At 41.2% G+C, this 26,567-nt stretch overlaps 1 protein-coding gene across 2 annotated transcripts in view; it reads right to left on the bottom strand.

Moving 5' to 3' along the window:
• Window positions 1–26,567, bottom strand: part of efl1 (elongation factor like GTPase 1) — a 299,163-nt gene that overhangs the window by 82,817 nt on the left and 189,779 nt on the right. The window lies entirely within an intron of this gene.

The raw sequence follows: 26,567 nt of genomic DNA, 5'->3' as shown, positions 1-26,567 counted from the left end.
AGATGCCTGATAATTGGGAGCAGAGGACTGGCAGCAGGTCAGGGCTGCATAAAGATCCAGATAACATGCAATTAAATATGGGTCATGTGGAGGCAACCCAGGCCGCTAAGAGTGGGTGGCAACAAAATATCACTTTCTCTCCATCGCTCACTCTTTTTATTTCTCTTAAATGGTATTAATGTCTGTATCTCTCTTACTCTCCCTTTGGCTTGCAATCTCTAAACACATTTAATATTACAATCACACACACTCTCGCCTTCCCTTTTCTCATTTGCTTTCCTGTTTTTTGCTTTATGACTACTCTCCTCTATCTCCCCCTCGGCTCTTGTGCTTCTAACTGTCGCTCCTCTCCAATACTTGTGGAGTGGGGAGAAAGCTGCAGACTCTGGTGCACAGCACATCCTGGTGCAAGCCCCACTGCCAGATTTCTTTGGGCTCTTATTCACCTTGGCAACCAAAGGGCAAACTTTGAGGACACTGGAGTATAAAAAAAAAAATTTGCATTCATATAGCACCTTTCACAAACTCGGTGTCCTAAAGTGCTTCACAGCCAATGAATTACTTCTGAAATATAACCATTGCTATGAGGTAGAGAAAATCAGGAGCGAGTTTACACAGTCAAAGTCTCACCAAAGCATCAAGGTTAATTACAAAATTGTTTTAGCATTGTTGGTTGAGTTATAAAACTTGTCCAGGGTACTGGGGGAACTCACTTGCTAATCTTTGATTAGGATTCTTTATATCCATGAGGGAATCTTAGTTAATCCAAAAGACAACTTTGCCAACAACAGAGCACGTCCCTCAACACTGTGTTAAACAGATCCAAGCCAGATGGTGAAGTGTGGAACTAGACACAGATCCTTTTCTTGTTTGTTTGCTTATTCACAGAATGCAGCATTATATATTGCTGCCTCCTACCTACTAACACCCCAGTGTCCCAGCAGTCCCTTTTTATATGTGCTCAACCAATCAATACCCATGTGTTTATTCTTAACTTTAACAAAACAATTAACATAACATTAACACACTGATCTGGACTGTTAGCTGAGATTGTGTGTTTAAGTCCTGGAGTGGATCTTGAACCCATGGCCTACTGAATCAGGGACAAGAGCGCTGCTACTGAGCCAAGGTTGAGGTAAAGTTGAAGAGCACCCTCTCCTTGGAATAAAGATGCTGGATACATGCCTTACGCAGATACATGTCCACCTTCACTCACTTCAGGAAACTTCAAAATTCATGGAACAGGAGTATTAGGTCAAAGGCTTGATACAACGGATCTCTGTCCAATTTTGTCTCCTCTGCCTCTTGGGAACTGAGTGCTCCCCGAATGCAACAAAAATTAATTTGTTTTATTTGATATATTTATCTTTTCTCTGCTGCTCCTATTCCCTAGCAGGTAGGAGGTGCCTTGTGGAAAGGTTTCAGCAGAGAGAGAGATTTAATTCTACAGTAATTAAGAAAATCCTTCAAGCATTTAATGGATAAAATTACTTTTAGCAAAATTTTACATTATCATATTCAGATGAAATTCCTTTGTGCAATTTCATGATGTATTCATAACTCAGTTAAACAAATGTATTAAATAGTGCATGGAAGGATTTTGTATGAATGCATGTAAGTTATCGTGAGATTAATTTAATTCCCTTCATTTCTTGGCAAAGCTGAAGACAGCTACACAAAAGTTATTTTTCTCATTTTCTCGTTCTACACCTGTTACCTGCTGAATTTGTCTACTTTTGTTATCCCATGATGGTTACATGTGCGCATGTTATTAACCTGATTACTCAGCCTTTATATGAATTTTTTGTTCGAAGTTACACTGCATTTTCAAGCTTTGGGTTGTGAATGTGTTTCTTGAATAAAATATTATTATTCCCAATGGACAACACTAGGGAAAATCAACTTGTACAAGAAAAAAGCTGAAATACAGTTGCGTCTTGAGGAAGGAAAGCTTCTCAAAAACCACCTGTCAACAGGCTCAGGTCATTATTAGAAATGAAAAATGATCAAAACAAATCAGAAAAAAGGGGTGGTGCAGTGACCTATATGCAGCTTAAAGGAAATGTGAATTTTATTAGGTGATCAAGATGCTCTTAATATCAGACAAGGGAAAGAAACATTGAAGAAAATTCTGAAACAAAGAATATGCAAATAGCAATGACAGGAAGAGATGAGAAGACTGGAGACATTGAACATATACTAGGTCAGCAGGTCAGGTCTGAAATTAGAAAACACTGGAAAAACACAATTGAGACACAATAGCTCCACAAGTGACCTAATAAATAGGTCAACTCCAAGAGTGTGAGATTAAGTTAAATCTAACTAAGGAGTAACTAGAACTAAGAAATTACATGTAAAATACACAGTGGATCAAATCAAAATTGCTCATCTTTCATTTGCAAATTAGCAGCTACATATACTCAATAATTCAATAAGCTTTTCTGAACTGTGCATCCCAAGGTGAACAGTCTTTAAGTTTCAACAGATTAAAGAACGGAAACAAAAGCAAAAAGTCACAGACCTGAAACATTGGGCCATATCTTTGTCTCTCAGTGAAGGTGTGATTCGGGTTGCTAAACACTGAACTTAGTTTACTTCTGTTGAAAAAGCAATTTTCCACTGCCTTCCCAACCCCATGCCTTTTTGTGAGACATTTTGCGGGTCGGAAGGCCTTAGGTGCAAAACGCGCACATACTTCTACAGTCGGGGCCCCCATTATGAAGGCCACAGGAAAGTTTTATTTCCTCCCGCACACTATCTTAGTGTGTTGGTACAGGTTTTGGAAGCCCTAAAAAATGCGCCTCCTTGGAGAATTCATGGCCATTGGGGAAAGCCTGCCGAGAAGTTGGGAACATTCTGAAAGGTAGGGATAAATGTTTCCATACCTTAAAATGTCACTATTAGATGCCTTACTGTAATGTTGATGTGTTTTAATGCATTGATTCTTTATGGGGATTTGTCCTGCAAAGGTTAAGTTAACCATTACATTGACCACCATGTGTAAGTGTTGACACATCACAATGCTTTTTCCATCAGAGGAAGTGTCATAATGCATTCAAAAAATGTAGTAAAATGTGTTGGTAAACTATCCTCATCATGTTTGGCACTGGGATTTAAATGTACAGACAGATATAAAAAAATACCTCTGCTTAGGAAAGGTTAAAAAAAGTCTCATCACCTGTTCCCTTCCATTGGTTGACAGGCAATCTACTTTGAAATTTGGAAGACACCATTTGTTTTCTCAATTTTAGGCTCTGGGAGATGCAATAGTTGTGATAGCTGTGGTCATTATGAATGTTTGGCTGAGTTCCAAAAGCTACTGGACTGTTGACACAGCTTTTCAGGGGAATCACTGACAGTTTTACAATTTTGTAACAACACACTCATCCTTTGATGTGGTTTCAGAGTATATGGCTGTTTGTTAACACAATTCAGTGGCCACTTAAAGGATTAACTTTTTTCCAATGGAGAAGTTTGTTTTTTTTTTGCTCTACCAATGGCAGACCCTTGAATGAGAGTTTTATTACATTGTCACAGGTTTGATTCATTAAAAATAATTCCCATTACTATTTCATGGCTCCTGGAGACTGTACATAGTGGATACCGGATGAGTGGATATAGAGGATACATAGGGGTGTGATAAAACTCAAAATACTTAATTAGCAGTCGTAGGTAGGGAACTCCAGTTCCCAGTGAGCCTCGCATGCACTGGCCAGGAAATAGCCACTTATGCGCAGTTTGGTGTTTCTTTTACGTTCTTTAAGCCGGGAACCGGCCCTGCACACCTGCGCCAGAATGCCATTCCAGAGAAGGTGTCCCAGGGAGCAGGACATGGGAGGGGGACAGGGAGAGGTCCCAGAAGACGGACCCAGGCAGGGACAAAGCCAGGGATCAGAAAGAGGGCCCAGAAGTCAAGTTAAAAGTAAGGAGCAGAGAAATAGTCTCCAAATTAAAGACAGAGTTGCAGGAAGCAGACTTCAAGCAAAGTGGGCTCGAGAGAAACCCAGAAGATCAGAGAAGGCAGCCTGGTGACACCGTGCTGCGGTCTGTAGGGGCAAAGGTGCCCCACCTTGGAGCACTGGTGTTCTGCTTGGCATGGCTGAAGATCTGAAAGTGTACTTGGGAAGTGAAACTTGAATGTACTCGGAGATCCAAAGGAAATGAGTTTCAGAAGGCGAGACTGAAACCCTGGAAGTGGATCCTTGTTGAAGCCCCCAAGTGGGAGCGACGCTTGGAAAGAGTTCCAAGGCGAGTTCTTCAGAGGTGGAGATTAGAAGCCCTCGTGAGGAAGACAAAATTTCAGGCGTTCCGATGGCTCAGCGTGTGATAAGCACCTAGGTGGACTGTTGAGAGATCCATGGATTCTGCTTCGGTCGCATCTGCCATTTACTTTGGAGTGTGCAGCATCTGAACATAGTTTGCCTGTTAATTCATATGTACCACATACTTATCCTGATTATTAGAGTATAAGATAGATGGTAAATTGTTTTATTTTTCTTAATTTGTGTCTGTAAAGATATAGCTGGGGAGAAGGAACAGTGCATATTTGAATCATTCTCTTGGGTTCATGTTGAGATCTTTCCAACCATTTCACCTGGTGTAATATAGTTCATTTTTCTTGGTTAATAATGTTTTATTTTTTCTGTTAAAAGTTCATCAGCAGATTCCTGTGAATTAGTTCAGTAACTTTCCTCCACATTTCTTTTTTTAAAAAAAGTTACCATCTATCAAGCTAGGTTTCACTCTGGGATCTGACTTGTCCAGTATTAACATCAGTTGGTATCATAACAGGGGGCATGCAGGGTACACAGGGAATCAGGGGCAGCATGGGGGTGCCGGGGTGGGGTGGGGCGGAGAGAGCGTGATGGGTGTAGAGTGAAGTTTAGGGGATCTTTAAACTATGTTAGAACTGGGCTGCTGAGTTGGAGAACAGAGGGGGCCTCCTAACCCACCAGCCTCTGCACTCGCACTCCTCCAGTATTCCAGCACGACTTGCAAACTCTACATGGAAAAACAAAAATCCTGGGCCAAGTCACACATGGGTCGGGCGTACAGCTTGGACGCTGCAAAAGTGCGCAAGTTGCATTTTCCCAAACTACACGAAAATCTGGGCCGTTAACTCTCTCTAGATGCTGCCTGCTCAGCATTTCCAGCCTTTTCTGTTTGTAGTTGAGATTAAGGAATGGTTCTGCTGTTTACTGTACATGGCTCTACTCTATTAAGGAATAGTCCCACTTAATCAAATGCCAATTTTGTATTTCAACACCAGTGTAATGATTTTGGTAGCAGAGAATCACCAAATTGTTTACTGAAGTTGGGAATCACTGATGCACACCATACAGGAGAGCAACTCAAAACATAGAATTAAGGAAAGACCTAGACAAATCAGTTCCCTTGATCCTCATATGTCATCAGTATAATGGACATAACATCCTCTAATTGGAACATAAGTGTTTTTGTCTCATGCCATGATAAATATTCCTAGGAAGTAAACAAAATAGAAAATGAACCTGACAAGTTAACACTCAGCAATGAATGTCATATTTGTCATAAATCTTTCAGGCATGGGAATTTATATTTGATCTAAAAGACAAACTGGATTTTTGCAAAAGGAAGGTTTTAAATAAAAGCTTTATTACTGTTTTTCATCATTTTGAATACCATTCACAAATAGCTTTGCTTCAAAGGACCAATATGCTGTGAATGAACATGGAGTACATGAAGTCCCAAGCTGAGGGAGGTATTTGTCATTTTAATGGGCTGAGCACTTTTGACTTACAATGACTACTCTATTACTTGCAGTACCTTCTAGCTTTTCAAAATTAAACTGCATAAAACTCTACTGTAAATAGGCCCCACCAATATCACTACAACCAACCATTTTAATACAGTATTTACTGGAATACAGTATTTACATTAATGCTGAAACTGAATCTTGCTGAAATTTGAGTTCTCATTGAATACCTGCATCTAATTTTGGAGACCACTCGCCACACGGTTTGAAAGAATATCTTGTAAAGATAGATCCTGCGTTGACTGTACCATGGGCTACTCTAGGTTAACTGTAAAGCCTAGACGCTAGAGAATGTTAGAGTTATGTTGGACAGCTACCGTAGAAAATTCTAGGAAAGAGCACCTTATGGTTTTTTTTGCTAGTCCACTATAGGTATTAACAATCAATATGGTGACTTTGAGGAAATTGCAGGACTCCAGGGATTGAACAATCTATAGGTATATTAATACGCTGGAAAGGTGCTATGTTCCAATATGGGGTCACTGTTTCAGGGCTTATCAGTTGTGTGGAGGGGGGTGGAATTATTTACAAGGAGAGAAATATGCCTCTAAAGAAGTCATTAGTAGGGCTTTGGAACTCAAGTTAGCATACTGTCTCACAATTTTGGAAGTCCTGGAAACACCAGTGAGCCATCTACACCAAAAATGATCACTTGCATTTATATACCACCTTGAGTGTAATAAAGCTTCAAATACACTTCACAGGAGCCTTATCAAACAAAATCTGACACTGGCATTTTAGGGCAGGTGACCAAAAGCTTGGTCAAAGGGGTAGACTTTAAAGAGCTTCTTAAAGGAGGAGAGAGGATTAGAGTACTGAGAGGTTTAGAGGCCCCAAGACATGGCCATCCATGATGAAGTGATGAAAACTGGTATGCAAAAGAGAGCCAGAATTGGCAGAGCACAGAACTGTTGAAGTATTGTAGGGCAGCAGGATGCTACAGAGATAAGGGAGTGAGGTCATGGAGGAATCTGAAAGTAGGGATAAGTGAGAGTTTTAAAATGGAGATCTTGGTGGAGTGAAAGCCAATGTAGGTCAACAAGCTAATGGGTGAAAGGCACTTGGTGCAAGTTGATAGATGGACAACAGAGTTATGGATGAGCTCAAGTTTATGGAGGGTGGACGATGGGAGGTGAGTCAGAAGAGCATTAGAATAAATAAGTTTAGAGATTACAAAGGCATGGATGACGGCTTCAGCAGATGACCTGAAGCAGGGAAGAGCTAGATGATGTAACAGAGGTGGAGGTAGGCAGTCTTGGTGATGGAGAGGGTATGCTGTTGGAAGCCTAGCTCAGGGAAAACAGGAAGCTAAGTGATCTGTAACAGTCTGATTCAGCCTCCGACAGTGTTCAGGGAGAGGGATGGAGTATGTGCCTTGGGAACGGTTTTGTGTTTGGAGACAAAAGGGCTTCTGTCTTCAGAGAAAATTTCTACAGTTCAGGCACTCCTTACCCTAATACTAAACCACAAGGCTGTAGCACTAATTCCTCTAATACGCCCTCAGAGCAAACGGTTGGACGATGCATCAACTATCAGTGATGCTTCTCCCAGAATCAGAGCAGAGGCCTCACCACAAACACATAGCTACAGGCTGTGCAGTTGTACCTTGATCAATAAATGTATAGAGTAGGCCCATTCCTTTCACACAAAGGACAGACATTTATTAAAAAATCTTCATCCCCTCAATAAGGCCTATGGCAATGGGAATCTTTCTTGGTTTGATATTAAGATTCAGCTATTGTTAAAAATTTACTGTATCCAGTAATTGCAATGCTCAAGTTGTGCAAGAAATATTATTCATGCCAGCTTGAGACAAAGAGTTATAACATATAATCTGTTACAGATTCAGATCCCTGTGTGGCATTCATCACTTTGGCTCCAGAGATTCCCTGTTGCCAATCCTTGGCAAGTTGAAATTCCTGAACCGCCTGTTTATCCCACTCACAGGGTGGAATTTCACGGCCCCTCCCGCTGGCGGGATTTTCTGGTCCCGCCGAAATCAATGGAACTTTGAATTGCTTGCTGCATTTTACCGCCGCGCCCCACCAATCCTGCGACGGGGCTGTAAAATTCCGCCCACAGTGTCATGTCCATAAGACATGAGAGATCATGAACTGTTTAAATCAAACCTTACTTTGTTTATTTAAAAATGGACTTTGCTGGACCAAAAACATGGCTGCTACAGGTCACATGATTTGCAAGTTGGCTACAGTTCTGGAAACTTCCAACAGCAATACAGGTCAAACCCTACCCTCGTCCTTGTGGAATCTCACACCTATCATGGACTTATGACAAAGAGAGAGCCATCGAAACACATTATACCTGCAGAGGTGCTAATAGCCACCATCTGTCTCCTAAAGTGAACAATGGATTTTGACCAGAGACACAGAAACTGATTGTTAACCTGACATTGGCTCATCAATGAGCAACATCACAAGGATTGGTGAAGAGTCATACGGACTCGAAACATTAACTCTGTCTTTCTCTCCACAGATGCTGTCAGACTTGCTGAGTTTTTCCAGCATTTTTTGTTTTTGTTACCACAGGAACTAAGCTCCTTTAACCTTTGGAAAGTTTTAATGCTACATTCCTAGACTCCCAGGGCAGTCTGCTGTTAACATCCAGCCTGTCAACACCAAAGCAAGACACCAGGCTACAACAAAGCCTGCCTCAAGTCTAAATATCCTCGAAACCTGGTTCTCTGGAATATTCTTGCCATCTCCTTTAGAATGGACCAAGTTTTTCTATGCCAACCTCATCTTGTTGCGTCATCACCAACTTTGAAAGAATTTGGCCACACTTGCTTTCAGCCAGCTGAACCCACCTGAACTTTACCTCCTACATGATGGAACCCTCACTGGACTCTCACATTCTGGAGTCTGACATTCACATGAGTTAATATCTGTATATTTGTTTTTTTTTTGTTTTTAAGTTATTCCTAGTTGTAAAACTCTTTTCTTTCCTATCTCCATCTTGCTTGCTTGCGCCTGTATGTCTGTATTATAAAGTTGCGATGGCCATCCCTTGGATTTAAATGTATGAATAAACAATTCTTCTGATTTAACCCTAAAAAGTTTACTGAGAGTTACTTTAAAACTTCACAAACATAGGGTTGGGGAAACATGCACAGCCTATTTCAAAAATTGCTTATGGACAGATGGTGAAAAAAATAAAGGAGTTCAGTTTGCCTCTCTCCCCTGTCTATGACACACAAAGAATGACATAAATCCTTTACAGCGAATTAAGTGCTTTTCAAGTGTAGTCATTATTTTAATGTAAGGAAACCCAGCATCCAATTTGCACACAGCAAGGTCCCGCATAAATTAATTAAACAAATAACCAGATAATCTGCTTTAGTGAAACATAAACAGAAAATGCTGGAAAAACTCAGCAGGTCTAACAGCACCTGTGGAGAGAAAAACAGAGTTAACGTTTTGAGTCCATATGACTCCTCTTCAGAGCTTTAGTGATGTTGGTTGAGGGATAAATGTTGGCCAAGGAAACTCCTCTGCTCTTCTTCCAGCAGTGCACTGGGATCTTTTAAATCTATCCAAGAGGGTTTCAGTTTAGCATTTCATTTGAAAAACAGCACTTGACAGTGTAGTATTCTTTCAGTGCTGCACTGAAGTGTCAACCTGGATTGGATGCTCAAGTCACTAGTCTGGAACTTGAGCCCCCAACCTCTGACTCAAAGGGGAGAATTTCACCATTGAGCCAACACTGACATGCATTATCCAAATGAATGAAATCTGAAGTCATCACCTTGATGGGTTAGGCTCATTAAACCTGAGTTTGACTCTGATGACACATTTGCAGGCCCTTTCACTGATCGAAAACTATAAAGTGATCATGTTAATTTAATCCACCTCTCATTAATGAGCTTAATTGGTGCTTTTGCAGCAGGTTTGCAATCCCATTTCCAACATAATAAAGCTGTAATGACCATCCTTTATGGATAACTGATTCAGTGTGCACTGCACAGCTGTTTCCAGGTACTATCATTAGACCATCAGAAACATAGCCCCAGTGTTCCTTGCTGACTGTTTCCTCCACCGGATGACAGTAATTCACAACCATATGTTGAGGCAAAATAAAATGAAGAAGAATTCTGTTAATTTTATTAACCTAAATTATCGTAAATTAGATCAATCTCTTCCTTGCGCTTTCAATACAGTCTGAAATACTTTCTTAAAACACAGGGTAAACAAAGAATGGCTAACAAATGGCATACTGCAAAGCTAACCCACTTTTAACTCACACATCAAAAACATTCCTCGAGGTTGTAGGAGTGATCTTTATCTTGTTTATTAACCAAAGCACTTCTGGGAGCAAACAGACTCCTCTATACAACGAGATGATCATTAAGCGCCCAGAAATGTAGTTTTTCAGGTAGTGGGGACCATCAATGCTGTGAATGAGTTCAAATCCTAGCACAACAAGCTGTGAATCTGGTTATTTGTGGCTAGCAGGAAAAAATGGCCAAATGTCTGCTGCAAATTCCAACCAACTTACTAACCTTTCACTGAAGGGAACTGGTCATTCCTACCCAGCCTGGCATACCCAGTTAAGTCAGTAAAGGTAAAGGACTTAAAGATCAATTAATTTTATGCAGTATATATAATTTAAGGTATCATGATTTCCATTAGTTAGGGTGTATTCTAAATAATGTTCATTGCCAAACATCATCTTGAATTGATTCGAAAGGCAGCAAGAGATTTGAGTAGTGTCAAATTTAAAAAAGCAAAAATACCAATTTTTAGTTTTGGCAAGAAATAAAATAAGGACATCTGGTGGAATTTAATAGTCCAAGTTGACATGCAGCTAGCTTGTGGCCTAGGAGATGTTTAATTACTCCTGTAATGGGCATTTTGGGGACCATATGTTTCAGGATCTGGTTCTAGAAGTCTTCTAATAGCAAAGCATGAAATTTGTATGAACCCACAAGTAATGTAAGGGCACGTAATCCATTTTTCATACTAGGCACTACTCTGTACTCGTGGTGATACAAGCTCAGAACTATTTCCTCAAACCACCAACACAGTTGGCTTTTGTACAAATTGTATTAACTGCATTTTTTCCTTTATGTGTTTGACAGCTGTTTCTCCCTCTCCACTGTAGTTTTTGGTAATTTCTCTTCTCCTGGCATCTAAAACTACTTAGGACAATCAATAAACCATACCTAATGTTTTTCTTGCTACAAACAGTTCATATTTATCTCTGTAGCATATTTATCCCCAAAAATCAAGGATGCTGCAATGAAAGACAAATGTTTTAATAGTTTAAATACAAGTATGTGTGTACCATAAGTAGATTTGTTGGACACATTTCTACCTTTGTTCAGTGGTAATACTCTCATCATTGAGAAGATTCTGTGTTCAAGTCCCAGTCCAGCAATTTGAGTATATAATCTAAAATGGCACTCAGCATAGGACTGAGGAAATTTCAGAGGTGCCTTTCGGATGAGATGTTAAGCCAGCGTCTGCCCTCAGAAGGATGTAAAATATCCCAAAAAAGAGCAGGGGAGGTCTCCCCAGTGATTTGGTAAATAACTATCCTCAATCAACATGGCTAGAATGGAATATTTGATCATTAACCTCAGTCATGTTTGTGGAAGATGGCTTTGCTTAATTTAGCTGCTGCTTTCCCTACATTAACAGCAGCAACTATACTTCAAAAATTCTTCTTGGCTTTAAAGTGGTTTGAAATATCAGCGGTTATGAAAGATATATCAACATAAGTATTTTTTAAAACCGACCACACAAACAAATGCCCAGGGGGAAACTCTTTCGAGTTATCAACAGTCACAGATTGCAACTCTTCCGAGTACGATCACAGTTCTTGGTTTCCGGGAGCGGGACATGAACCCACAACCCTCTGATTCAAAGGCGAGGGTGCTATGAACTGAGCCACAGCTGACACCTCCCATGCCCAGGGGGAAGCTGCTGCTACAATTGATAATGAAATTTGCAACTGTTTAACAATGAAATTGTTCTCCATGGATCGATTGACCAGCTATGTTGATAAGCCACATCTCATTGGATGATCTGAAAGTTTGTTTCAGAATTTAACCAGCTCTAAAGGCACTGGCACTAGGAAAGTTTGGCTAACATTCCACTGACTTCAATTCCCAGCCATAGTTTCTCTTTGCATTCCTGTAGGTTTCATTTTTGGAGATTCCCAAAAATTTGTACTTTTTATTTCTGGAGACTCCTAAGAATCTATTCTTGGTCCCCTTCTATTTCTCTTCTCAACAAAATCAAAAGCCCATGATGTCAAGGTTCCACATGTACGCTGATGACACCCAGCTCTACCTCCTCTCTCGACCTCTCCACTCTGTACCGTCAGCTCGCTTGTCTTACTTCCAATTCTAGGGGGCCCACATAATCCTCCATTTAAACTTGAGAAGACTGAAGCCATTGACTTGGCCCCACTTTTTTCTCATAAATTCCATCCCATCCTGTCACTTTCACGTTGAACCAGACTGTATGCAACTTTGGCACCCGAAATGACCCCGAGCTGAAATTCCAAACCCATATTCTTCACCATCCATGTAATTGACTCGTGCTGTACATGTCCTGGGAGTGTACATTCCTCTATCAGGCTGTGATGAAATACAGCATGTACAATGAACAGCGGATGAGATGAAGTTGAGGTTGGGGACAGTATTCAATTTGCTCCTCTCTGGTGCTGTGCTGCCTGTATATGCCCTTGGTGTCCGATCATATACTTGCAGAGCACACAAAGCAGGTAAAAAGGAACATTTCATTCCTGTCTGGTACTGTATGCCCTGCCTGTGTCTCAGTGTCAGCTTCTGTACATGTACAATACACTGAGTTTGGAGAACAATTCACTTATGTCTGGTATTGTATGCCTTGTTTGCTTCTCGGTGTCAGCAATGTACAGCAGGTGGTTGTGGTGGAGGGTGGCATTACACTCCTGCCTGCTACTGTATGTCCTGCTTGTGAATCAATATCTGCCTGTCCCTCTGCCACATTTGGAGAGCTGCCATTGTATTGATGAGCTATCAGACTCTGTAATCAATGTCCCAGTCCTGCGGGAATATCAAATGGTCACCATGGACAAGTTTAAAATGGCTAACTGATATGCTGAATGTGGGCTTTTACTGAGGTTGCAAGCATAGAATTTTACTGAGAGTCTGAAAAAGTGAGAGTGACAGAGAGACAGAGGGCCTGATTTTAAGTGAGTGTAAGTGCATGACTTTGAATTAAAATTGGGCAGAGACTGAAACAGATATGGAGAGAGCCAGAGGGAATAAAAGAGAGAGTGTAAATTCCTTTAGTATATTCTCGAGGGCCTTTAGTTTTTCTTGGGGTGTGCTGTCACATATTGGACAAAGTGCTCTGACTCACCTCCTGACTCTCAAATCCTGACCATCATCTACAAGACACAAGTCAGGAACGTGATGGAATACAGTCCACTTGCCTGGATGAGTCCAGCTCCAACAACACTCAAGAAGCTCGACACCATCCAGGACAAAACAGCTCGCTCAGTTGGCACCCCATCCACCACTTAAGCATTCACTCCCTCCAGCACCAGTGCACAGTGGCAGCAGTGTGTACCATCCACAAGATGTATGGCAGCAACGCACCAGGGCTCCTTCGACAGCAGCTTCCAAACCCTGCAACCTCTACCATGAGTCTATGTCTTATCACGAGGACAAGGCTGGGGTGGGGGTGGTAATGGTGAATGGAATTCAGAGAGGAATCATCCAGGTCATGATCATTAAAAAAGCAAATTATCAGTGCATTGGCACCAATGGCTGAGAAGAGCCTTTTCCTCAGTGGCAGCATTCCTATCTGCATATCAGTGGATAGAGGGTTCCTCCTACTGATTTCAGACTGTAGCGCTGGCTCTGATTTCTGGGTAAACATCAGCAAGCCATTCAACCTTAAGAGCGTTCCTGTCCTCACCTGTTGGTTGCTGAAAACCAATATAATCCTTCCACCATAGAGTAGTAGGCATCCTATCGGCGGACCATAAACATTTAAAATCATTGGCAAAAAATCTAGAGGGGAGACGAGGAGACATTTTGTTTCTCAAAGTTGTCAGGATTTGGGATGTTCTATCTGAAAAGGTGGCATAAGGTGATCCCATAAATAATTTTAAATGGGACAAGATGCAGGGAATATGGGACTAAACATAATGGCACTTTCAAAGACCCAGCACATGCACATAGGTGAGGTGAGAGTAAATGCCCTTGACATCAAGGCAGCATTTGACAAAGAGTGGCAATAAAACACCCTTGGAAAATTGAAGTCAATGGGAATAAGGGGGAAGCTCTCCACAGGTTGGAATCATACCTATCACGAAGGAAGATGGCTGTGGTTGTTGGGAGGCCATACATCTCAGCCCCAGGAGATCACTGCAGAAGTTCCTCAGGCTAGTGACCTAGGCCCAACCGTTTTCAGATGTTTCAGCAATGACTTTCCCTCATAAGGTCTGAGGTGGGGATGTTCGCTAATGATTGCATGGTGTTCAGTGCCATTTGCAACCCCTTGGATACTGAAGCAATCCGTATCCACAAGCAGCAAGACCTGGACAATACACTGGCTTTGGGTGAAAAATGGCAAGTAACATTCACGTCAAACAAGTGCCAGGCAATGACCATCTCCAACAAGAGAGAATTTACTCATTTCTCCTTAACATTCAATGGCAGGCATTGCCATTGCTGAATATCTAACCATCAACATCCTGAGAGGTACCACTGACCAGAAATTTAACTGGAACAGCCACAAACGCTGTGGCTTCGAGCACAGATCAGAGGATGGGAATTCTGCAGCAAGTAACTTGTCTCCTAACTCCCCAAAGCCTGTCCACTATCTATAAAGCATAAGTCAGGAGTGTGATCGAATACTTTCCATTTACCTGTATGCAGGTCCAACAACATTCAAGCAGCTCAACTCCATCCAGGACAAAGCAGTTCACTTAATTGGCATCCCATCTACCATCCTAAACATTCACTCCCTCTGCTACCGGCACAGTGGCAGCAGTGTGTACCATATACAAGATTCACAGCAGCAGCAACTCGCCAAACCTCCTTCTCTAGCACCTTCCAAACCTGCGACCTTTACCATCTAAAATAGCAAGGGCAGCAGATGCATGGAAACACCACCACCTCCAAGTTCCCCTCCAAGCCACACACCATCCTGACTTGGAACTATATCTTCACCTGTCGCAGGTAAAAAAATCTGGAACTCCCTTCCTCACAGCACTGTGGGTGTACCTACAGGAGATGGATTATAGTAGTTCATGAAGGCGACTCACCACCGCCTTCTCAAGGACACATGCAGATGGGTAACAAATGCTGACCTTGACAGCGACCCTCACATACCTTGAAAAAAATAAAAAAGAGCCTCCATAAATGCTGTAAGTTTGATTCTACGTAATATCACCCATTCCATTCCTCCCTCATTTGGTTAAAGTCCTCATCCATTTCACTGTTACTTCCAGACTCAACTGTTCCAATGCTATTCTCCCACCTTCCACCCTCTAAATTTCAATTCATTCAAAACTCTCCCCCCTGTACCCTAATGCACACTAACTCCTGTTTATCCATTACATCCCCCGGGCTCACTGACCTATATTTGTTCCGGGTTCACTAAGGCTTACATTTAAAATTTTCCTCCTCATGTTCAAATCCTTTCATGGCCTCACATCTCCCTATCTCAGTAACCTCTTTCAGTCCTACAACCCTCCAAGAACTCTGTGTTCCTCCAGCTGTGGCTTCCTACAAATCCCCCCACTCCCTTACGTCATTCTCCCGCCTCACCTGTTGCTGGTCATGCTTCAGCAGCCTAGTCCCTCAGCACTGGAATTTCTTCCCGAAATAAACCTCTCTCTCCTCATTGACCAAGCTTTTAGTCACCCTTTTAATGTCTCTGCTTCTGGCTCAGTGTAAGTTTTGTCTGGTTATGCCGCTGTGAAGTGCCTTAGGGTGTTACCCTACGTTCAAGACAATATATAAATAATTAAAATGTTCACAATATTATACAATACCTGGCCACAGAGGCACCCACTTTTATAATATAGTGTAAATTGAAAGGAATGTCAGTAATTTAGTATCAGTTCATATACTGCACAGCATATTCAATCTCCTCTCTCAGACTATCTGTAATTATTCGCAGCTTTAAATAAATAAAGAGCATGAAATTAAATTGCATCTTATAACCCGCCAACCGATTTTGTGCAAAAACTGTTACTGCTGTTGACATATCAAAATAAAAATCAGTCTGAAGAAAATGGGCTAGTTGGGAATTAGGCAGAAATTGCTTTTTGATTTTTCTTCACTATTCAACCATTGCCCTTTAATCAAATGTAGCCTTTCTGGGCAATAATTATGCTATGGAAATAGAGAAACATCACAACAATATCAGTATCAAAATCCAGGCAATTTGTGCTTTTAAATAACCAGTTCCTCTCAACAGCAGTGCAATATTTATCACTGCATGTCATTCTTTGAGAGTATTGACACTATTGGGAAGTGGATGGATAGGTTTCAAACCAGCAAGAACTATCTTTTAGGTGTTTGTTTCAACAACAACAACAACTTGTATTTATATGACACCTTTAACATAATAAAATGTCCCAAGGTGCTTCACAGGAGTGTTATGAAGCAAAATTTGACACCAAGTCACATAAAGTGATTTTAAGGCAGATAGCCAAAAGCTTGGTCAAAGAGGTAGGTTTTTCCAGAAACTTGGACTTTCTTTAAGATTTCAAACATTTGCAGCTGTTTTTCTTTTGTCTATACTCTCTCTATCTTGCCACAGATTTTTTTCCATAAAGAACTGGCCAGCTGCTCTTACCTGTTCCCTTAGGAGTGTGCTGATCAATCCTACATAGTATTATGTGTGTGGTGACTCAAACAGTGTACAATGCAGCATTTGGGTAACTTCAGGCAAAATCCGACCGATCTTTCCACAATATTTCTTTGCCCACTCCGATTGGGTTGTGCCTTTTCGTAGATACAATGGAATCATTTACATTGAGGGAAGGGCTGGGAGCCCCTTGTTATCTTATAATGTAGAGAAAGAAAAAGCAAACCAAGTCAAAAAATAAAGCAGTACCAATAAAGTACCATGGATCTAAATTACTTGTATCAAGTAATTGGATTCAGCCCCAAAGTAAAAGCAGAAAATTTTGGAAAGATAAATCATGTCCATCAGGATCTGAAGATAAAGATTAACATTGCTGCTGATGGGTCTGCTGTAGATTGCCAACATTCCAGCACTTGTAGCTTTTTCTTTTGTCCATCTTGTCAGATTTATTCCATAAAGCACTGGCCAGTCATTGTTGGGGGGAATTATTCTCCAGGCAGAGAATATCACTGCCAAATAAATCTATGAGATCAAAAAATGTACAGAGTTTTCTGCTCTCTCAGGTCAAAAGTTCCCTTAGGTCAGGAAAACACCAGATTTTTTGTGCCAATTAGCTCACAGTTGTGTTGACATGTCTTTGGCCCAGGACCATTAGAAGATGGCACTCCTGTCCCAAAGGGGACCATCACATTGATGTACCTCCTGCCCTTCTACTGCAGATACAGATTTGACAATGAGCTCTGATGAAGGACGCTATATGAAACACAAAGCTTTCTTTTTGACAGCATTTTCTGTCTTTATTTCGACTTCAACTGTCATCCTGTGAAAGATTCCATTGCTAGCCTATCACAGTATACATTCCAGTGTCCAGTCAATAATTATACACAGAAAATGCAAGTAATGGATGTTAACTGGAAGCAGATGTTTGCTAGTTAAGGGTATGATGCATGATGATGAAGGGACTATATCAGTGTCCTACTTGTCAAACAGCAGGTACTTTCTAGTCTTCATCTTTGATTAACATTAACACTTCCTTTGCTTCAGTTTAATCAAAATCTAATGTCAAATATATTTACAAAGTTGTTTCAATGTCATTTTTCTTGTTTGGTTTATAGTCTGCTCAACTCAATTCAAATTATTTAATATCAGATTTTTTCAGCATTAAATTCCCACATGGTTGCATTATTTGTATTGCTTAATTCAAGTTATTGGGCAAGTCAATTTTTTTAAGCATAAAAACCTTTAAACTATCAGGACTAGATTGTATTCCAATTGTAAGGAGAAAATAAGTGCATAAACCTGTTTTCATGGATCCAGTGTATGCAATAAACAGTACGGTACATCAGAGTCCACAAGTTTTGCAATTGACCTTCCTTCAGAACAAAAGTGGCCAAGTTCCAACAATTGACAGCACAGGTGATCAAAAACAGTCATAGCCATTACAACACTGTCAATACCATGTGCTAAATTAGTCCACCAAATGTATGCACAGAAAAAAAAACATGGTGCGCCCAAGGGGGGAGATATTGTCACTATTTGGTGGTGATACTAGGAAACTATTCTGGTCAGCTTTTAAATAGTCCAAGCACTCTGTTGTTTATTGCACAGTACATCAACTTCTGAACAAAAGTTCCAAACCACTACAAAGATACTTAGGACAAAGAATTTCTTTAATATCTTCCAATAATTTTAGCCTCAATGTTGCATATATGAAAATGGCCTGTCAGTCCAAGTACAGCCCATCTTCATGATAAAACTTCTAAAAATAGGCAACTGTATTATCGGTTCTCTGACATCTTGCCAAGATTAAACAGGTATTTATTAAGACAAAGACAACAATCAGGTGAGAATAATGTGCTGGGTACTCTGCTTTAATATTGTGCTAATATCTATGTTAATGGTGCCTGTTGCCAACACTTGGGCCTCACATTCATTGGTGGAACCGAAAATAAACTTGCCTGAATTTACTAAGACCCATTTGTACGATAACTGAGGACAATGCTTCAGAGTGATGGGATCCATTCATGAGTTGTACAGAGGGTATATCTATCAACATAGACTCTCACCATTAATTGTTTAATCAAGTTATTTAATAAAAAGGTGAATATTTTAATCTTTTGGGAATTGTTGGGCTTTCCAGCAGCTTCCAGCAAACACTGTTGTTCTCTACACTTTATTAATCCATCAAATAGACACAACCTAAATCTAGCTCTCACCTGGTAATAAGCCTTAATTTAAGGCTTGAATATAAACACTAGGTGCAGTTAATATGGGAACATGATTAATCAGGACATTGTCACACCTAACCACTTCCACACAACAGTCAAAGCCATATTTGACTATAAATAACGCTGACTCTCTTTCTGTAATAAGACTTATAAATAGGAATGTCATTACAGATTTATGCTGACGTAGTTAAAATATTAGCTTAAAATAAAAACAAAAAATGCGGGAAATATTTAGCAGGTCGGGCAGCATCTGTGGAGAGAGACACAGCTAATGTTTCAGGTCAATGACCTTTTCTCCGTATACACAGCATTTTATGGTTTTATTTCAGATTTCCAACTTCTGCAGTCTAATGCTTCTGTAAAACATTATCCTATTCCTTCACAGTTTAGAATAAATAGGTTTTACACCAGCAAATCCAAGTTTAAGAAATTTGTCTTAACTATATCTTTACAGAGTAAACATCTTTACAATGAAATGATAAATCATCACGAAATGAAATAAATTTAAAGACTCCAAGATGAGGTCTTAGGATGATTTTATCTCAGGCTCATAAGTGTTAAAGATGGATCTCTTTGCTGTTTATATTTAAAAGCTAGCACAGGGTGACTAGGTTTCTCAGTCAGATTATCATCATGGCCTATTTCTGAGGCTGAGTGTATAATGTGATGTGACATGACTTGCCTTGCCAAACCACAGCTCTTCCCAGCTGCAGGCATGCTGGAACATTTGCAAGAGGAGCACTTGTCACATTGCCACATTTTGGTTGGAAACTTATAGAGAAGTTGTTGGTTCTGCACATATCTCACGAGAAAAGTCTATCCGTGTTGCTAAGAAAGGGGTGCTTCCAAACAGGTTGAATTTTTAATTCATTGCTCATATAAGCTCATAAAAATACCTAGAGGTAGATTCAGGTAAAGGATTGGAAATCTAGAAAGACAAGTCCAAAAGGGATCCTACAACAGTTACTCTATATTTTCAATGCAGGCATTTGATAGCATTTCCTGAAAGAAGGATACCTGTGCTGAGAGAAGAAAATAGGACGTGTTGCAGGTAAGTTCTATGATTATTTTTCACAACTGTTGGCCATTTTCTATGTTTATTTTTGTAATAAATGTTAGCTTTTAAAACACATTTAGGTGTTTTAATGGGGAAGGTGTGAAGCTCTGATCTGGCAATAAGCCTCAATTAAACAGCTTAATAAAACAGCTCATTTCTCACAGATGTGATCGGCTCCATTTTATGTTAATGGAATTTTTTTTTTAAATCAGACAGCGAAGTACATTGTATGCTTTCTTTTCCCAAAATAAGAAGCAGGAATTGAATTTTAAAAGTTTCTCTTACTGTAAAGCATATGATATTTGGGAATCAGACCACCGGAGGTTTTCTGCAGTACCGGTAGAGAAGCTAGCAGGTGAAAAATTAGAGGCCAATGGCACCACCATTTATGGGAGGTTGTAACTGCAGTGGCACATTTATATTGATTTATAAATGTGAATATAAGAATTTAATTCAAGTAATTGGATTAAGTAATTAATATATTATAGATAGGTATGCAAGGTAATCTGTAGCATTGCTCACAGATATTTTGAAGACCAGATTATGGTGCAATACCTGCCTGATAATGTGGCCTGGCCCAAATGCTCCAGAGATTGGACTGCAGCAGTTCATGAAAGTGGCTCACCACCACCTTCTCAAGGGCAATTAATATGGGTAACAACTGCTGGCCTTGCTAGCAATGCTCTTAGCCCATGAAAAGAAAAAAAATGCAGCAGCCGGAAATTTCTGAGATCAGTAAATAGCTTGTAAATTCCTGGCCTTGTAATCTAGGCAAGCTCTTGGTATTATACCGAGGAAAATAAATAGCATCCCATGTCTAATAATCGCTTTAAGCTTTTCCCTGATGCCTAAGTAAAGGACGTCACTGAATGTGTCCCGAACCTTTCTTGGGGGAAGAAAAAAGCCAGAAGTTGCGGTCATGTTAGGGCCAATGATACAGGTAAGGGAAGGGTTGAGGTTCTACAGGTAAAGTTTCAGGAGTGAGGAAGTTACAGAGCAGGACCTTCAAGGTATTAATTCCTGAATTATTCCCAATGTCAAGTGCTAGTGGGTATTAGAGCAATAAGATAGATTGACATTTGGCTGAAGAAATGGTGCAGGAGGGGGCTTCAGATTCCTGAGACAACGGGACGAGAACTAGGGCAGGAGAGACTTGTACAAGGTGACCAGGTTGCACCTCAACATGGCTGGGACCATTATTGCTAGCGGGAAGGTTAATTAGTACTGTGGGGAGGGCTTAAATTAATTTGGGAGGGGGAAGGGGCAGCAGGACGAAGCATAAGACAGGAGCTAAAAGGAGCACAGAGGATTGGAAGAGAAAATAGCACGAGAGCAAAGAGGATATCAGAAATGCCAGGGATGGGGGTGCAATTAGATAGTGGGAGGGGGAAGATGTGAAGCTGATTAGGATAGGCTTCGAGTGCAGATGTACAAATGCCTAGAGCCTGCTAAAGAAGGTTGATGAACTGCAGGTACAAGTAGCCATATGGGATTATGACATAGTGGCAATAACAAAGACCTGGCTCAAACAAGGATTGGGCACCTAATATTTCTGACTACAACGTATTCAGAACAAGTAGTGAAGGGAGAAAGGGAAGGATAGGGGGGTGTCAGTATTGGGTAAATATGTTACAGTACTAGGGAGACATGATGTGCTTGGGGATTCAAAGACAAAATCTATTTGGTTAGACTTCCATAATAATAGAGGAACTAATGTGTTGATGAATGTATAATTATAGATCACCAAATAGTACAGATAGACCAGCAATTTGCAGGAAAATTGCAGAAAATTTTTTTGTGGGTGATAATGTGGGACTTCAGTTATCCTAATACAAAAATATGTACGAGTGTTGGATCTAGATCTGTGAATGAAATGGAGGGAGTGAACATGTGTAATGCGTTTGAGAAACAGTAATTACAACATAATTAGTTATGGAAAATATTCAGATCTCCTTCGAGATTGATAACCTAATTTGCCAATTCACTTCAGCCAGCTCTGCTTTCATGCCCTCACAATTGCCCTTATTTAAGTTTAAAAATATAGTCTCGGACCCACTCCTCTCTCCCTCAAATTGAATGCAAAATTCAAGATATGTTATGGTCACTGTTACCTAGGGGCACCTTCACTATGAGGTCATTAATTAATCCCATCTTATTGCACAATACCAGGTCAAGTATAGCCTGGTCTCTAATTGGTTCCAGAACATGCTGTTCAAAGAAACTATCCCGAAAACATTCTATGAACCTGTTATGGCACAGCCGATGGTAAATGCTGAGTTGTTCAAATCCCAGAGGGAAACTTGAGACAACTGCCACAACTATTTTTGCAATTAGTATGTTTTGAGATGAGGGCTTTGTATTCAATAGTAAAAAGACCACTGAGCCTTAGAGGTTTTTACAAAACTAGATTAACCATTTATTAACAAAAGAAATGATTTCAAGCACATACACATGTCCACAAATTACTACTATAATATCTTCTAAATGCCCTAATTAATCTGACTCCCAGTTACACCTCCGTTAAGGCAACAGTAAGACACGCAGATTTAAAAAAAACAGGCAAAGAGACATGATGCCCTGAACAATCTAATTCAAAGAGAGTTTTCTTAACTTCAGTTCGTTGTAGGCAGTAGCTTGAAGCGTAGATGCTGAAAGCTTTTCATATTTGTTAGATTTTAAAATGCCCGCCTTTACACACAGCCTTCTCTTCTTTATACATATTTTTCCCCTTTGAATGCAAATTCCCACTGTTTCACTATAACTCTGGACTTTACGTCCCTGATCATAAAAATCTATCATAGTACCAATTTTACCAGTAATCTTTGGGAAAAATAAACACACTGGCCAGGATTTCTCCTATGACAGGTGGGCTGGGCAGGAGCGGGTGCAGAGCCGATGCTGCCCGCGATTGGTTCCGCGCCACCATTTTTACGTGGGCGGGCCAAGTAAGGCCCGCCCAGGGTAATATGCAGCCAGTAGCACTCAATGCTATGCTACCTGTGCGGGCAGGGGGGAGGAGAGAGGGAGTGTCGAGAGAGCGCAAGCATGCAAAAGAGCACAGCAATCTCCTGGAGGCAGCTCCATGCCTCAGGGAGATTGAATGGATGTTAAAATAATTAAACAATTGATTTAAAAATTTATTTAAACATGTCCCCTCATGTCTCACATGAATGGGGACATGTTTTATATTTATGAAAATTAATTAATTTAATAAAAGCTTCGGGGAACCTCATCCCATTCTTGGATGAGGTTTCCTGAAAAACGTAAAAGCCGCTTGGGCTTTCCGCCAGCCCGCCAATCTTAAGGCTGGAGGGGCAGCGGATCAAGTGGCTCAACTGATTTCTTAATGTCCTTAAATAGGCTGTTCACATTTCGGCGGGCGTGCCCACCAATCGAAATATCGCAATGGCACTCAATGACATTGGGATGCATGCCCGACGTCATCACGCATCATTTGACGCGTCGGTGTGTTGGGCTTGTCCCCACACGCTGACCGGAAAATTCTGACCACTGTTTCTGAACTTCACCTGGCTAGGTGACACATTTTACTCCCTCTTTTGAAAACAATCTAGTCTAGTTTATTTAAAAATTCAAATGTCCTTTTACACCTTACATTCTAAACTTCCCCACGTTTACCTACTTAACATTTCAAACCTAGCTTATCTATTGTACATCAAAGCCACCAGACCAGCTGTCTTTAATCCAATTAAGTCTCACACATACACAGACACACACACACACAGAGACCACTATTTTCCAATCAATTCCAACAACATTATTCTACCTTCCTGACAGAGCTCAACTAGACTACCTTTGCTCCACCCTACCATGTGGTTACTATTAGGGGGCCTGCACACGACTTCTATAAGTGACTTCTTGCCTTTACAATTTCTCATCTCTACCCAAACTGTTTCCACATCCTGGTTTGTTGAACTTAGGTCATCCCTTTCTATTGTGCTAATACCATCATTAACTAAGAGAGCCACCCCTCCACCTTTTCCTCGCTTCCTGTCCTTCCTAAATGTTCTATATCCTGGACAGGAAGCTCTTCAACCTTGGTCGCTTCTGGGCAAAAACAAAACTCAGTACCATGGGCATCCACGACCTTCAGTTTGCAGATGATTGTTGCGTGATGACTCACTCTGTACAGGGCACGCAAAGAACACTTGATCCCGTGAATACCTTATACAAGAGGCTTGGCCTGTCTTGGCACATGGCCAAGATGAAGGTCCTTCACCAACCTTCCATGAGCCAGCTGAACATTCCCTGCGCCATCTACATAGATGGGGTGGCTCTAGAGTATATGCAGCACTGCCCTTATCTCCACAGCCACCTCTCCCAAGGGACTACCAGTGATGAGGAAGTCCAACACTGGGTCAACTGTGCCAGCGCTGCCTTCTTCGAGCTGCGCCAATGTGTCTTTGACAACAGGAACCTTTGGAAGTCAGCAAAGGTTCTGGTTTATCAAGCCGTTGTGTTGACCATCCTCTTCTACTGTAGCAAAACATGGACTGTCCACCACCACCACCACATTAAGATCCCTGAGAGCTTCCATCAGCAGTGCTTGCGTCAAATCCTGGGGATCAAATGGGGAGACTGCCGGACTAACACAAGCAGCTGCATCTATCAGCATTGAAGCCCCGCTTCTGCGCCACTGCATCCAGAGGCCTGAAACCTGACCCCCTCGGCAGGCTCGCTTCTCACAGCTTTCTTTTGGCTCACACACAAAGGAAAAGGTTTAAGGTTACGCTCAAGGTCGCCCTAAAGCACGGAGGAATTAACACCACTGACTGGGAGGAGAATGCTGCCGATCGCTCGGCATGGCATCACCTGGTCCATCAAAGCCCAAGCCACTTAGAGGCTCAGCGACTTGACAGCGAGGCGGAACGGCAGCAACAGAGGGAGGGAAGCTAAACTGGGCCTGCGATTCCCACTCTCCTGTGCAACGTACCCCCATTGTAGAAGAATATGTGGATTAAGAATTGGGCTGCTCAGTCATCTGAAGTCTCACCAAGCCTGACAGACACCATCCTTGACTCCGAGCGACCACCACTGATATCCTTTAACATTCAGGTCCCAATCCATGTCTTGCTGCTGCTGTGTCTCTGTAAAGGCTATCAAATTGCACTTATTTATTTCTTTGTGCGCTCTCAGTTCATCTGTTTTGTTTCAAATGCTTCATGCATTCAGATACAGAGCCTTTAGTCTTGTCCTTGTATTCTTTTTATAACCTCTAGTCTCATCTGTTGATTTACTGTTAGATTTATGCTCTCTTATCCCTTCCTGTCACGGTCTGAATTTCATTCCCTGTAATAATACCTTTCTCTTTTGCCTTGTCTCTACTCTTTGATTGACCACATCTTCCCAAAATCAATCCCTTGCCCCCACTACTTAGTTTAAAATCTTTTCTACTTCCCTAGCTATACGGTTCGCAAGAGCACCAGTCCCAGCATGGTTCAGATGTAGATCGTCCCAGTGGTACTGATCCCACCTTCCCCAGTACTGGTGCCAGTGCCCCATGAACCGGAACCCACTTCTCCCACACCAGTCTTTGAGCCACATATTCATCTCCCTAATCTGATTTGTCCTATGTCAATTTGGCTCAGTTAATAATCCAGAGATTATGATCTTTGAGGTTCTGCTTCTTAATTTGGTGTCAAGCTCCTCATACCGACAATGCAAAACCTCCTTACTTGTCCGTCCTACGTCGTTAGTATCAACATGGACCGTGGACAAATGGATTCTCTCCCTCCCATTGCAAGTTCCTCTCCAGCCCCGAGCAGACGTCCTGAACCCTGGCACCAGGGTTCTCCCCACCCTTCACTGAACTCCCCACTCAGCACACTTTACTTCCTGCAGTAAACCTTACCTAAAGCACCTCTTTCCTCCATGCACTGAATTCCCAATGTGAACCAAATTCCCAAATATACTCACTCAGTCTCAGTCAGGCCAAAGTCTCCCCTCACAGACCATGCACCTCTTACCAGCCATGCACTTTAAAAAGTTCCTTTCTTATATAGAGCTGTGATGAGTCGCTCTCCAGCTTGGCTTCCTGCTACAACAATCAAGGGCTTTCAGGTGATTGACAGTTAACTGCCACTAAGGCAGCTGCCTGTTTAACTAAGCTATTTAGCTTACTGAAAGGCTGCGAGTTCTAGGTTGTTAGTTCTAGATCAGAATCGGACCCTTACTGTAAAACTGAAGTTCAAAAAGATTTCTCAGTTGAATTCCCACTTTGAACCAAATTCCCAAATATACTCACTTGGTCTCTCTCTCATGCAGGCCGAAGCCTCCCTCACTCACTGTGCGCTTTTACTGAAAGATGTCAGAGCCTCAGAGTTTTATGAGGCCTGTACCAGTTACATAAACAGACTCTGAGGTTGTTCTCCTTTGCGCAGAGGAGATTGAGCTTTTCAAAGCCTTGTAGAGTTTTGTTAGAGCAAATAGATTAAACTGTTTCTAGTGGCAGACTAGATAACCAAAGGACACAGATTTAAGGTAATTGGCAAAAGAACCAGTGTGACATGTGGAAATATTTTTATCTGTAACGAGTCATGATAATCTGGAATGCACTGCCTGAACGTGTGGTGGAGGCAGATTCAATATCAAATTTCAAAAGGGTACTGGATAAATACTTGAGAAGGAAAAAT

This window comes from Cetorhinus maximus, chromosome 26 (genome assembly GCF_964194155.1).
Source record: "Cetorhinus maximus chromosome 26, sCetMax3.hap1.1, whole genome shotgun sequence".
NCBI lineage: Eukaryota > Metazoa > Chordata > Chondrichthyes > Lamniformes > Cetorhinidae > Cetorhinus > Cetorhinus maximus.
The sequence above is the reverse complement of the archived record's forward strand: the minus strand, read 5'-3'. Positions and strand labels throughout refer to the sequence as shown.